This window comes from Ammodytes marinus, assembly GCF_949987685.1.
Source record: "Ammodytes marinus genome assembly, chromosome: 8".
Classification (NCBI taxonomy): Eukaryota; Metazoa; Chordata; class Actinopteri; order Uranoscopiformes; family Ammodytidae; genus Ammodytes; species Ammodytes marinus.
The window spans coordinates 6,585,697-6,598,610 of NC_137212.1; positions in this window are offsets into that span (position 1 = coordinate 6,585,697).

Genomic DNA, 12,914 nt, shown 5'->3' on the forward strand with positions numbered 1-12,914 from the left:
TGTGTGTGTGTGGATTTGCCTGCCTTTCTCCTTTCCTCACTGATCCTGTGACTACTCAATTTAACATGGTAGTGATGACAACATTAACTTATCCCCCATGTATATATGTTCCATACATTAAGTCTCTTAATGTCTCTTAACCAGAATAGCAATAAACAATATCCTCAAAAATAGCTGGCTGAGATACCATTCTCCCATTTCTGCAGTTCACGTACATTTTACTGTTTTTCTATGGCAACACCAAGGTATAACTGCAAAGGTCCATCAGTCCCAAACGTCCAGTTAGAAGGTCAGAGTTAGTGTTTACAATCTGCTGCCGCAATATCACTGAACACCGCAGGAATGGGAAAGATTGGGAATGGCAATCATTCACTTTTATGAGAAATAAAGACAGTTTGTAGGCTACTCATCTTTTGTAGACACGTTGCAGTCAGGTATTGGAGGACTTGCAGTTATAGCCACAGTGTGCGCATGCTGAATGCTAATGCTGTGCTTTAGCCAGTGACAATGACTATTACCTGATCTAACTCAAAATGTCACTTTAAAGAGATACGTCTCAAGTGGTCGGACAAGGATCTCGACCCTACAAAGGGCTGCGTTAAGAGCATCAGTCCACCAGACATCTTATATAACGTGAATGATAGCTTGGGCTGGTACAAGGGTTCTGACCTTTATGTTAGGACATAGGACATATCATGTTATACAAGGCAAAAAAAGTCTATATATTTCAACCATAAACTACAATGAAAATGTTGATAATCCATTCATTATTGAAGAAAGTGAGCATTAACAGTTGGCATTATTACAGTGATTTTGCATGTTGGATTGTATTACAGTCCATTGAGACAACTTTGCCAAATTTGAATTGACACCATATGCTGTACACTGCAAAACGTGCACAGTTTTCCTATTATTTCTTCCAATTATTTGTCCTCCCCTCACATCTCTCTCTTTTATCTGAGTTACTGACAGTTTCTTTGATGGCGTAGTTTTGGGATGGGACAGGAGCACCTTGACCAGAAAGAGAACTCACAACCATCTTCCTAATGGCAGACTCAATTTTGCTACAACTGCACAAGGACCAAGAGCAATGTGTTCCAAATGGTATTTTTTCCATCTGAAAGTTTGATTTTTTTTAGGTTATGCTGACATTATTTCTGATGGTTCACAGCAGCATTTCTCCAACAACCTGCAGTAACCATTCAAACGAATACGTAGTGTAGCATGAATTAATTGATTAAAGCTATGCTTACTTGTTTTTTTCAGTGATGTGTTTGCTAAACCCCAACACACCTTTCACCTTTCTTCAACATTTACTCAGGAACATTGAGTTTTGTATTACAACATGCACCTTTTATACATTTTTTAGTTCAATAGGCCGGAGAAGTAACTTAAAATCTAGTACCAGATAGACACAAGATTGCAGGGCCTTCTGTGATGAGTACCTCTGTTCATTCCAGACAGGCTTATCCTCTAAGTCCTCAAAGCAGGAACTGACTAATTCCTTATAACTGACTTTCTCTCTATTCCAATGGAAATCAATATTTACGATTTGTACTTTGCCACCCTTAATTCCTCCATTCTCTGCATGGTCAGATCCTCACTCTTGAGACATCTTCAAAAAGGAATAAAAGATACCACAATTTCCATATATGTCATTCTAATCGCTAGAGCCAGACATTAATGCAGTCCATTGAATTGACAACTCGTCGTCAGTCTTCATCTTAGGAGCGACAGGTTGCTTCTTGATGGATTGAAAATACTTTAGATTCTCACTGTCAATCTCTTTCTCTGAGAGTTATTCCTGGCTGCTGGATCTTGGGCCTAAAAAAAGAACACAGCCATGAATGTCTAGACCTATAAGGTAGATGAGAGGTTGCATTCCTATATGGCACTCAATCAGACTGAAGAGATATGGCAATGTGCAGGTAAACAATGGACCATGGATAAATTAATGTGGTACTATTTTAGGTCATTTTGTCCCGATCAGTCCCGTCTTGAGTGGATGTTTATGCCTTCTTCCTCCTTCAAAACGTCCCTGACATGACTGCTGAAGAGTTGGCCTAAACCAACTGCATCACTCTGCCCCTCATCAACCACATGCTGCTGTCCTGGACCTGCCACAAACACAGCCATTAGACATCCAACGTTACGTTCATCACCGCCAAGTAATGGCTTGAGAAAGAAGCTCAAGCCAGGCATGTCTCCAGTAGATTGTGGGGAATCATTTGAGCATAATCTATTGCAAGGCTTAAATTCCAGAAATGAATAATATGGCATATTTTGGCATCCTAATCAGATTTTGTTTGGGACATCAGTTCTGGCCGTTTATGGCCTGCAAACCAGCAGACTACAAAAATGTCAGTCTCCTTAATTGGAAGTGGGACACGGCGGGCAAAAACATTAACCTTGTCTGTTTGCATTTGTATATTTCTCCAACCACCGTTAACGGCCAGTATCTTTTTCAATACTCAACATATCTCAACTTCTAAAGCACTTACATCAACTAAACTTTTGATCATCTTTCTTATGAAGATTATTATACCCTATACATCTTCAGTGTCTGGCCTCATTGGGTCTGTGTTGGGTTTGCAGGTTGTATAAATCACTGACTTTGGCTCTTGAGGATTTCGTATAATTTATCTCTGATGCTATTACCACGGAGTCAGGTAGAGGTGAAATGGATGAATTTAGCCAAATCAACATTTACGAATGGCCTTCCTGATGGGTTTTTCTGGGAGTTTCTTATGCTACTGCCATGGTAACTGATAGTAAATGAACAATAGAGAAGATGAGCAGGAGAGACAAAAGGGGTTTAAGTTAATGTTCATAGTCTCTTGCTCTCCTCTTTGACGTGAAGACATCATGGATACATCACCATGAACTGCTCCTCCGCCTAATTCTTATAAGACCAAAATTATTGAGTGAAGTGAGGCTAAAGTAGGGTATGAATATGTTGCTGCTGCTGTTGCAGTTTGGCTTGATTAGTGTGCATCTGTGCTCCTTTGTAGATTACATTTCTGCTTCTATCAGGGAATTCCTCTCGATTAGTTTTTACACACAGTCTCTTTATAGGAATCTACTATGTCCTTGAAGGAAATTGCTGTGAAGACAATTATTGCTGGATTCTCGTCAGGTCGCTTATCTAAAATGCTGTAGTGAAATTCTCAAACCTCTCATTAAGGCGGTACATACAGTGTACGTTTATGGGAGTGAGGCCATGCAAAGTGCATTTATTTCCCAATGGATACTAACTCACTGCACCCCATTTCCAAAAAAAGTCCTCACAGTGACCCTATTATATACCTTGGCCAGGTGACTGGAAATCTGTTATAATTCAGCCTATGGACCATCAGGCACAGATTTACCCTGATCATTAAGTGCTTTGTGGAAACCTTATCCCGAGAGCTGCTAAGTGTCAAAGGGAGAGCATGGTCCCTGTGTGGGCATGCAGCCCAGTGTTTAACCCACGTGGCAGTCACATTGTATGCCCCGACATCTGCTTAAGCCCCAGCCCGCTAAAGCAGCTATAGCCAGTTACAACCTCTTTATTATACATATGGTTAAAACTTAGCCGCACCATAACATACTAAAGGGACAGTGGAAGGGTTGGGGAAGGTCAACCGTCAATACATGGACTTTTATAATTGGAAATAATTCATTCATGCATTGAATTCAGCAGAATCACAATAGACAGCATTTTTTATTTATCAGAGGTTCTGCAGATGGTCTACTTTTTTTGGGGGGGGGGGGGCATGGCACACGGATTAAAATCAGTTTACGCTTCGTAGGAAACCTATTATTAGGCCACATTCAAATGGAAAAATAATTCTTGAGGCAATCAGCCCACCGGATTTGTAAACACGTTTTTTTTATTGTTGCTTTTAGCTGTGCTACGCCGCTATTCCTCTCCCCTCGAGATAGGATATTACATCCAAAGCATTTTACACCTTTTAAACAGTTGGCGAGACTCAAGCCTTTTTTTGTAAAACATCTGCATTCGAAAAGAGTGGCAGGACAACAACTGACCTACTACTCTCAATTTAAATTATAAACTGCATTCAAGGACTACTTGACCAAACAAGGCGGAGTGTAGGTGTTTGGTATGGGGGCCATGTGAGAGGGTCTTCTTAATATATGCACGAGGTGTACTCCTCTTTCTAAAGCTGAGCGTGATAAGAGATCCTTTAAATCAATTATGGAAATGTAACAACAAAGGCAATAGTAGAGCAAGCCGCTGACCACTGCTAGTGAAATGCAGACAACATGTCCATACAGAAAGATTCCCTTTCCCTTGATGGGAAAACCAATTGGTTCAAGGCAAGAACTCTTAAAGGAGAAGTAGCATCTTCTCAGGGCTAAAATGTTAATTATATCTTGAATACAAGCTGTCATCCTGGGGCTTTTGCTGCTGCTGATGTTGATTTAGCTTTTATAGACACTTGAGTTGATGTATGTTTGACATGTGCACATTGAGGTGGCACATTTGTTCAGTTTTTTGTAAAAGTGTATGTTTGCATCATGCGAAACAGCTTGCATTTTCTGTGACAATGTCATGCAGATGGTGTCTTCACCGCACATGACGTATTGTAATGTTTTGTGTGAGCTGTATTGTTTCCATACAGAGTGGGAGATAATAGGTGTGTTAGAAGGCTGTGTAGTTTGCTTTCAAGGGAGTGTTTGACTTTTCAGCCAATCAGTGTGCTCTATACTCCCATATGGACAGGTGTTCTATTGCTCATCTGAGGCATTTTCTGTTTCAGCACTTTTCCGTTCTGGTGGATCACGGGGGCCAGGTCTGATTTATTACTTTTTCCAGAGCTTTTTAAACCACATCTCACATCCTTAGCACAATCTCTGAAATCCAGTATGTTCTGTCAAATAAACAACGTAATTTTGAACTACAACCCCAGACTCATTGTAGCTACATCAGCTACTATGCTAAGATCACAGTATTTAATCTTCACAATTGTTAGTAAAAATAACCAACTTAAATTAAACTGTTATCATTTTGGATTTTTCCAATTAACCTTTCGTAATCAATTAACCTTTAACATATAGTTATGACCTATGCTTAAATATGAGGAACAAGCAATCAACCTGAGAGCAAAGGTGAAGATAGATATACTAAGGTGGCTTCCACAGCTGCAACAATGGAGCTTGTCCACATGAATTCAAATGTGTGTGGATCTTTTGGGATTTCATTTAAAGAGGTCCCCTGGTGGACCCTAATCAAACGTTTAGAGACCTGCCTCCCCCTTCCCCCGCTTTCCCCTCGTTCTCTCCATCTCTGCGTCCTTCCTCTATCCCTCTATCCTGACACTGATTAGAAGCGAAGAGACAAATTAATCGGGGCTACGCCAGGTTGCCAGCTTTCACTGACGGAGGACATCCACGGAATTTTTAAGGGAAATGTGGCGTCAACTTCCATCAATGCTACAGGGCGCGTGTGTGTGTGTGTGTGTGTGTGTGTGTGTGTGTGTGTGTGTGTGTGTGTGTGTGTGTGTGTGTGTAGCTAAGAATGGAATGTGCAGGAGCAGCGTAGGGACCATGCCTAATCACCTTATCATATCCCTGTGAATGGAATAGTGAATTGATCTGATTAGAGTTTGGATGAGAGGAGACGGCGAGGCGAGAGGGCGGGCGTGTAGAGCAGAATGGCAGGACAAGGGAGCAGCACCAGTGAGGCTGGATGACAGAATAAATGAGAATTTAAAAAAGTATGTTCGGTGCATAAAACGAGTGAGGAAGGAGAAAAGAAAAATAAGAAGGGGACAAAGGAGGAGGGCGACTGTGGCTCAGTTGGTTGAGCGGGTCGGCCGATGATCAAAGGGTTGGAGGTTCGATCCCCGCCCTGCCACGTGTGTCATAGTTGTTGTGTCCTTGGGCAAGACACTTCACCCACCTTGCCTCGTGTGAATGTCGATAGTTAGCCTGCTATCGGTGTATGAATGTGTGTGTGAATGGTAACGTGTAAATGGGAACAGGTCTCCCTTGCAAAAGAGTCTTCGGACTCAATGGGATATACCTGTATAAATAAAGGTTAAAGGAGAGAGAGGACGTGTTTGATTTGTTTTGTCTGTTTCACCCAAACAGCAACCACCCGACTCATCGAAGTATTTGAGCAAAAGGGACAAGTCATCATCAGCAGATGGAGTTTGTATAGATGTAAAGGAATTGTACACATTTAAAAAAATATATAAATGTTAACCACTTTCAGAACTTTACGCCTCGCTGGATTGCAAGTTGAGTTTCAAGGTTAAAATGAACTTTGAGCTTGAGGGGAGACTGCCTTTAGAATCACCATTAACTCTACAAGCCATTTAAATGCTGACAAAAAGGAAAATATCATCTTAATTTCCATGGCGACAAATATCATTATGTTATACCCTTCAAGTCTTATGCAAATGTAGAGACATTGGCCATTGAATTATAATCCCCAAGATAGTTTTTTTTTGCTTGGTCAAGTCTTATTGTAGCATTCAACGCTGCCGGCAATTTGTTACTGTTTGCCCTAACAGAAAATTGTTTCATTCCAACTGCTGTGGTTGCAACTTGGATGCTAAAGATCGACTTTTAAAATGTCTCCTCAGGATTTTTTTAGGCGATCTCACAGAAATGTCATCCACGTTTCTCTATACGCATTTTGTCACACCCTTTAACTTTTGCTTTCCTTGTTTTCGCTCCCTCTTTTTTCATCACATTCAAATCCATTGAAAGAGGGGTTTTCATTACTTAAATTCAGTTAGTCAGCACCTACCCTCCACGGTTGTATTTATCCTATTTCACAGTATGCAGTGCCACTGGGAAATCAGTAAGGGAGGGACACAAAGGCATACATTTTCACCACTTGTAATTACGAAACTTTTTTTTGCCCATAAGTAGGTTTGAAAAATTGTATAACTCCACATGTATCCTCCTCATGCATATTCATATCTTTCCAATTTTAATGGATTCACCATTCCATCAAGGGAAAATATACAAAATATCATAATCATTTAATACACACCTACACACTTATTTTGTTTCTTTTGAATCTTTTGAATTAAAATAAAGGTTTGAACACTTCTTGCAGCTAAGCATGAGTTTGTAGTGGGTCGCCCACCAATGTGCCAGAGGGGTTTAAAGGTATTGTCAGCGATTCTGGAGAACGCTTGTCTGCAAATCACATAGTCTAAAATCAGTGAATATCTCCTCATGATCTGCTACCTGTCCGTACTGTGTATGTGTGTGTGTTGAAAAAAAATCCAGGGTTAATACACAGCCTAAAGGCTCTTTAAATGGGCATCTTGCTAGCTACGGTGGCCCTCTTTGTTGACGTACACGTTTAAAAAAGCCTAGGCTGTGTATTATTAGTATCCTGACAACAAGTCTGGTACAGAATTGCTGTGTCCACATTGAAGAACCAAACAGAAGTCCTGAAAGTGCTTGAAAAAAGGTAGTTTGAGCATTAACTTTTCCATGACAATTTAGCAAACCCAATGTACGGGTGAGCGCCAAGTGATATAGTAAGATCCAAGGCTCCAGGGCAGCTTTAAAATGAAGCTTTTATCAACTGTTAACATTAATCCATCTGTCTTCATTCAGTTCCGGGAGCTAGCTCTACTCCGAATCTCTCACGGATGACTAAACTTCTCAGCTACTACTCATAAGGGAGACACCTGCTATCCTCCTAAGAAATCCCATTTCCGATCTAATTTAGTTCTTTGGGTCGTGAGTGACCCAGCCGTCATGATTATAGGTGAGTAGGAATGAAGATTGACCGGTAGATCGAGAATGTTTGCCTTCCAGCTCAGCTCTCTGTACAAGGTCAAGAAACACCTTTCAATTAGAATGTTTTCCATATGTGTTGATCATTTCATTGAGTTATGTACTGAAAAAAATATGAACAAACAGAGCCATTAAGAAAAATTATCTCATTCTGTCTGAAACGCTATTAATGTTTAGCCAGTGAAATGCTTTTACTTTGAAGCCGTAGCCTTAATGCTCCTTTTGTTGAACAGTAGCCGCTAGCTTAACCGCTGCACGCTGATAGTGTTTTTAATGTAGAGAGAGCCGTGTCCCTGGCATATAGAAGTGACACACGTTTATTTAGCTAGAAAAATAGGCAGAGCACAAACCTTTCCCCAGCCAAAGTGGCGGGTGGTCTCAATAACTTACTGCGGTAATCGCTTGGACTAAATTGGCGAGTGTTAGCCTATATTTTAGCGCTGCACGACACTCTCCGCTGATCACAGTGATGGTGCCGTGGAGACACCGTTCATGTTGTCTTCTAACTTTATAACTCGCTTGTGTTGTGGGTATTTTGACAGCAAATGTTATAGACTACGCATGTGTGAGGGTGGAGCCGTGACGTCAGCGTTATCAGGGGAAATGGTTTCGGTGTTTACAGGAAACCAAAACCGTTAAGTTTTCCAAAAAATCCTCCCTGGGAGGTGATCTCAAAAACCTGCGATTTCATGCCTGCGTTTGCTGTTTTCCTGTAAATGATATAGTGCAAACGCGGGAATTTTTCCGCGTTTGCACCGTTTCGTGTTGTCGTGTAAAGTGCCCCTCAGGTGCCCCTCAGAGAACCTCTCACAATCTCAGAAGGCGAGACAAAGAGCAGCACAGAGCACTGGGGTCTCAGGGCATATATAAATTCTTCACACCTGGGCTCAATCAGCCAATCAGTGCCACACACACCTGATTGGAGTGAGGGAATCACTAACCACTCTCACAGAGATAAAACATTCCGTGTCCTCACACATTCTACTAAACATTGGTTATTTTCAATGTTATTGAACTTTTTTCTGATTTTTGATATATTATACATATTCTCCTGTTTAATTGTTTGGATAGATAATGACTTATACATGTGATGACCCCTTGTAAAGGACTATGTCTCACGACAAATAATTGAAGAATACTCAAACATAAAAAAAAATTGTGTATACAAAAAAGTGACTTTCTTACCACTAGGAACTTCTGTGTTATGGAACTAGAACAGTGCTGACATACCTGAGAAAGTTAAGGCCACTCTTCACGTCAACACAAACTCGTTTACCTGCCTAACATTTTTACCCTGTTCCTTTTTTTCTCTCCAAAAAACTCTGTGGATACACCGTGTGCGCACAACCACACATCTCCCAGTCAGCGGTTCTCAGCGAAGCACGGCAGTAGATCATAATTAGAACCAATCAAAAAGAAGTGTACAGCCTGTTACTTGCTGCCAGCCAGCCAGCCAGTGAGTCCATCTGGCCGTACTTAGGCCTTCTGTGCTCCACTAACTCTCTCAATACAGCTAGTAGATCGCTTTCATTCTCGGGGCATAACTTCAATGCATGTTCTCCTGCAGCAAATGTAACACTCACACACGGGTACTTGACACCACACTTGAAGACTAATGGTGTGTGTTTCATTTTTTCATAATTTTTTTTGCAGCCATTTCATCCTCATTAATCTGGCATTTTGCCATCTGTGTGTGTGTGTGTGTGTGTGTGTGTGTGTGTGTATGTGTGTATGTGTGTGTGTGTTTGTGTACTTGTACAGGCATCTTTGTGAGGAATTTTAGCTTCTAACCATCGGAAAGAGGACAGTTTTGGAAAGTGAAGACATTTTGGACCTCACTTCTTTAAAGGCCTGTTTGAGGACTACTCTATGTGTTCAGGTTAGATTTAGGATTAGGTTAGGGTTAGTTTGAGGGTTGAGGTCAGGCATTTAGTTGTGATGTTGACGGTTAGAGTATGGGGCTAGCTAGGGGATGTATTATGTAAATGAGTGTATTGAAGTACAAGAACGTGTGTGTGTGGTTATTGCAAATCAAAATATATGATCTGATACTGTACAGCATGGACCACTAACTGACAGTGTGACGTATGGGAGCATCCAATGACATTTTCCTCACACTGCACCCCTCGCCTTTCTTCATCTTGCTCTCTATCCTGTCCCATTTCTCTTTCTCTCTCTCTCTTTCTTCCTTTGTTTTTCATTCTATCTCCATCTCTGTCGGTCCTGTCCTTGCCCACTCTTCTCTCCATCCCATCTCTCCACCCTCCTGTGTGTTCCTCCCCCAAAATAATTGCCTTCCTCACTGACTCATTGTCCAGCCATTTGTCTCCTGTCTGCAACACGTTTCTGATTACCGCTCTGCAAATCAGGTTTCTACATCTTTCTGTGCCTCATTACACTACCTTGCTCATTCGCTGCGATATTGTTGAACTGTTTGACCTCAACCCACCTAGCTGAGTTGTCTGTTCCTCCACAAAATGTATACTGTACATATAGTATATTTTAACTGTATATTTAATTTAATGGTTCCAATTAAGCATGCTATCAAAATCATCCAACTTTTCTGTTTATTTTATGAATATTGACGAAGTCACTATGGAAGAACATACTCACTTCAACACACTCCCACTTATGTTGCATGATTAGACTTATTCTCAGGTATGTGTGGGCGTAGACACACTAATTGTCACTGTGCCATTAACACACATTAACACGTTTCAAAACCTTGACTTTAAACTTTTTTCAGATGAATGAATGAAAATCTAGGCAATTCAGACCATTTAAACTGACAAGGGCCCCTCACTTTGCTGGCATAGTGGTGGCCTATAATGTTGACAGAACACTTTTGCATAACATCGCTGCTTTCCAGCCGCTTTCATACGTTTGAGGTAATCATAGCAACTCTGTGGTAATTAAGCTCTATATTTATCCAGTGGCATTTAGCGCTGCCTGTCTACAGCAACTCTACCAACTTGTAAAAAATATTGGCAGTTTAAGCTGGAAATGAGCTCTCCAGTGACCCATTGTTGCGTGACTTGGCCAGTAACGGAGGGTTGGCCTGTTTTTTTTTCTCTCTTTGCTGACAGGAGCACACACAAAGTTTACCACCGAGTTATGTGAATTCCTTTGGACATAGTAACAAACGCATTGTCACACCCAAATAGTATCATCATGAATATGAATAACAAAAGAATATTCTCAACCCCTTGACCAACTTTATTCGATGTAATTTACAGGATAATAAATATGACGAGATTCGTTTCTGCCAAAAAAGCAGACAGAATGATGTCATATAATCAAGGCTCTCTACAATTCTGTTGGCAAAGTTTACCGAATAAATATCTAGCCCTTCTTGTGCCTGTATGAAAAGGTTTGAGTAAGGAAGGAACACACCACAAAACACGCTGCTACAAAATATGCATGACAGAAATCCAGAAAAATATTACAAATTATTTTTTGGTTTGTTTAAGGAGGTCTCGTAGTGTCTTGATGTGACTTGCATTTAGGCCTCTAGTGTTTTAGAGCTGAGATATGTGGCTGAAAGTGTAAATTAACATGAATCTACTTGTCGAAAAATCCCTATTTGTAATTATCAGTTCCAGGTAAATGCCAGGCTGCAGTGCCAGCTGTGGTGCTAATGAAGATCTCTTGCCACAGACACCATGAGCGCTGCTTACGTCAATGCGCTCGCAAAACCCTAAAATAGCTCCTGCTTCAAACAAATGGCCTTGATTTGGATATACTGGTGGGAAGAATGTTTTTTTTTTATCTTGCTTTGATAAAGTGTAGTGAATAAAATAATAGGGAAGTTGTCAACATTGTGGTGAGCACTTCTTGAGAGCCACTAGTCATATGTTGTCCTGCCAATTGTCTAAGGCTGAATTTTCGTGACGTGAGCATTGTCCATGCTATAGTTCAGCTGGCAGAAGACGGACATTGAGGATTGAAATGTGGCGAGTGACAAGGTGAAAGATGAGAAGAGAAAATCAGACCATCTGTAGGGAGAAGCATCCAGACACTGAATAAAAAAGAAATTCCCAGAGGCAGATGAGACCTTTCATTATAAATGACGAGGCCATGTTGACATAAAATGGATGTCTAAGTCAAAACGTAGTCGAGGAGTGTTTGAGGAAGATTTGCCATATTGTTTATTTCCCTTTCTTCTTGATAAAGTGTAAACAAAAATATGGTTATCATGATGGCCTTTTCTAACTCTATTTTTTTAATTTTTTTTTATGAAGTTGCTTAGGTTTTTTCCTAAAAAAAATGACTGGACGATAACCAATCTCATCAGGTTATCCCATAATCAATCACATTTGCACAAGCCTTCTTCAAATTCTCCATAAAGTCCTCTAGTGTTTGTGCTCAGTCAGCCACAGTCTCATACATCACAGTGGGCAAGGTGACTGAGCTGCAGTCAGTGTCATGAATGATCACACTGAATCCGCACACAAACACAGAGACGTAAGTGGAAACAAATGCACGCCCTATATGTTGCACCCTCCCACGTTGTTCATGGATTTATGGGAAACTCATTTGCATTCCCTACTTCCTCTTTATCTGTTAAAGCTATATTGCGTAACTTTTTCATATGTATAAATGAATGTTGGTTTACATTCAAATCATCGCCAAACGAGTTGACACAAAGTTGATTTAAGACTATCAGCTCCACAAAACTCTCCTGAGCCACTGACACTGGCGCAGGAGCTCAGAAAAATCCCAAGCAGCGCCCATGAAATGTTTCAGTTGTTGATTCTACTTCTTAGAAAAAATCTGGATGCACAGTAGAAGGTAGGAAATCCATGTGCGATCACCGAAGGCCTACATTATGTAAATGTGCCAACTGCGTTTGTTTTTATAACACATAAGTTACGCACTATAGCTTTAAATATATACAAAAAACGCTATATTTGGAGTGCAAAGTGAAAGGAAGATGTGAGAAAAAAGAGAAAGGGGAAAAAACACTGAAAAGGTTCAAATTGATTCTGGCACAAATCCATTTTAGTCCATTTAATCAAACTCTTCAGCAAAGCAACGGTGTCGTGCCGACTTCTTGCTCGATACGGCTCATTAATATTATCCCCAAACTTTCCCCATTCATCACAAGCTTTGTAGAAGTCAGACGCTTCGTAACAAAGCTCACT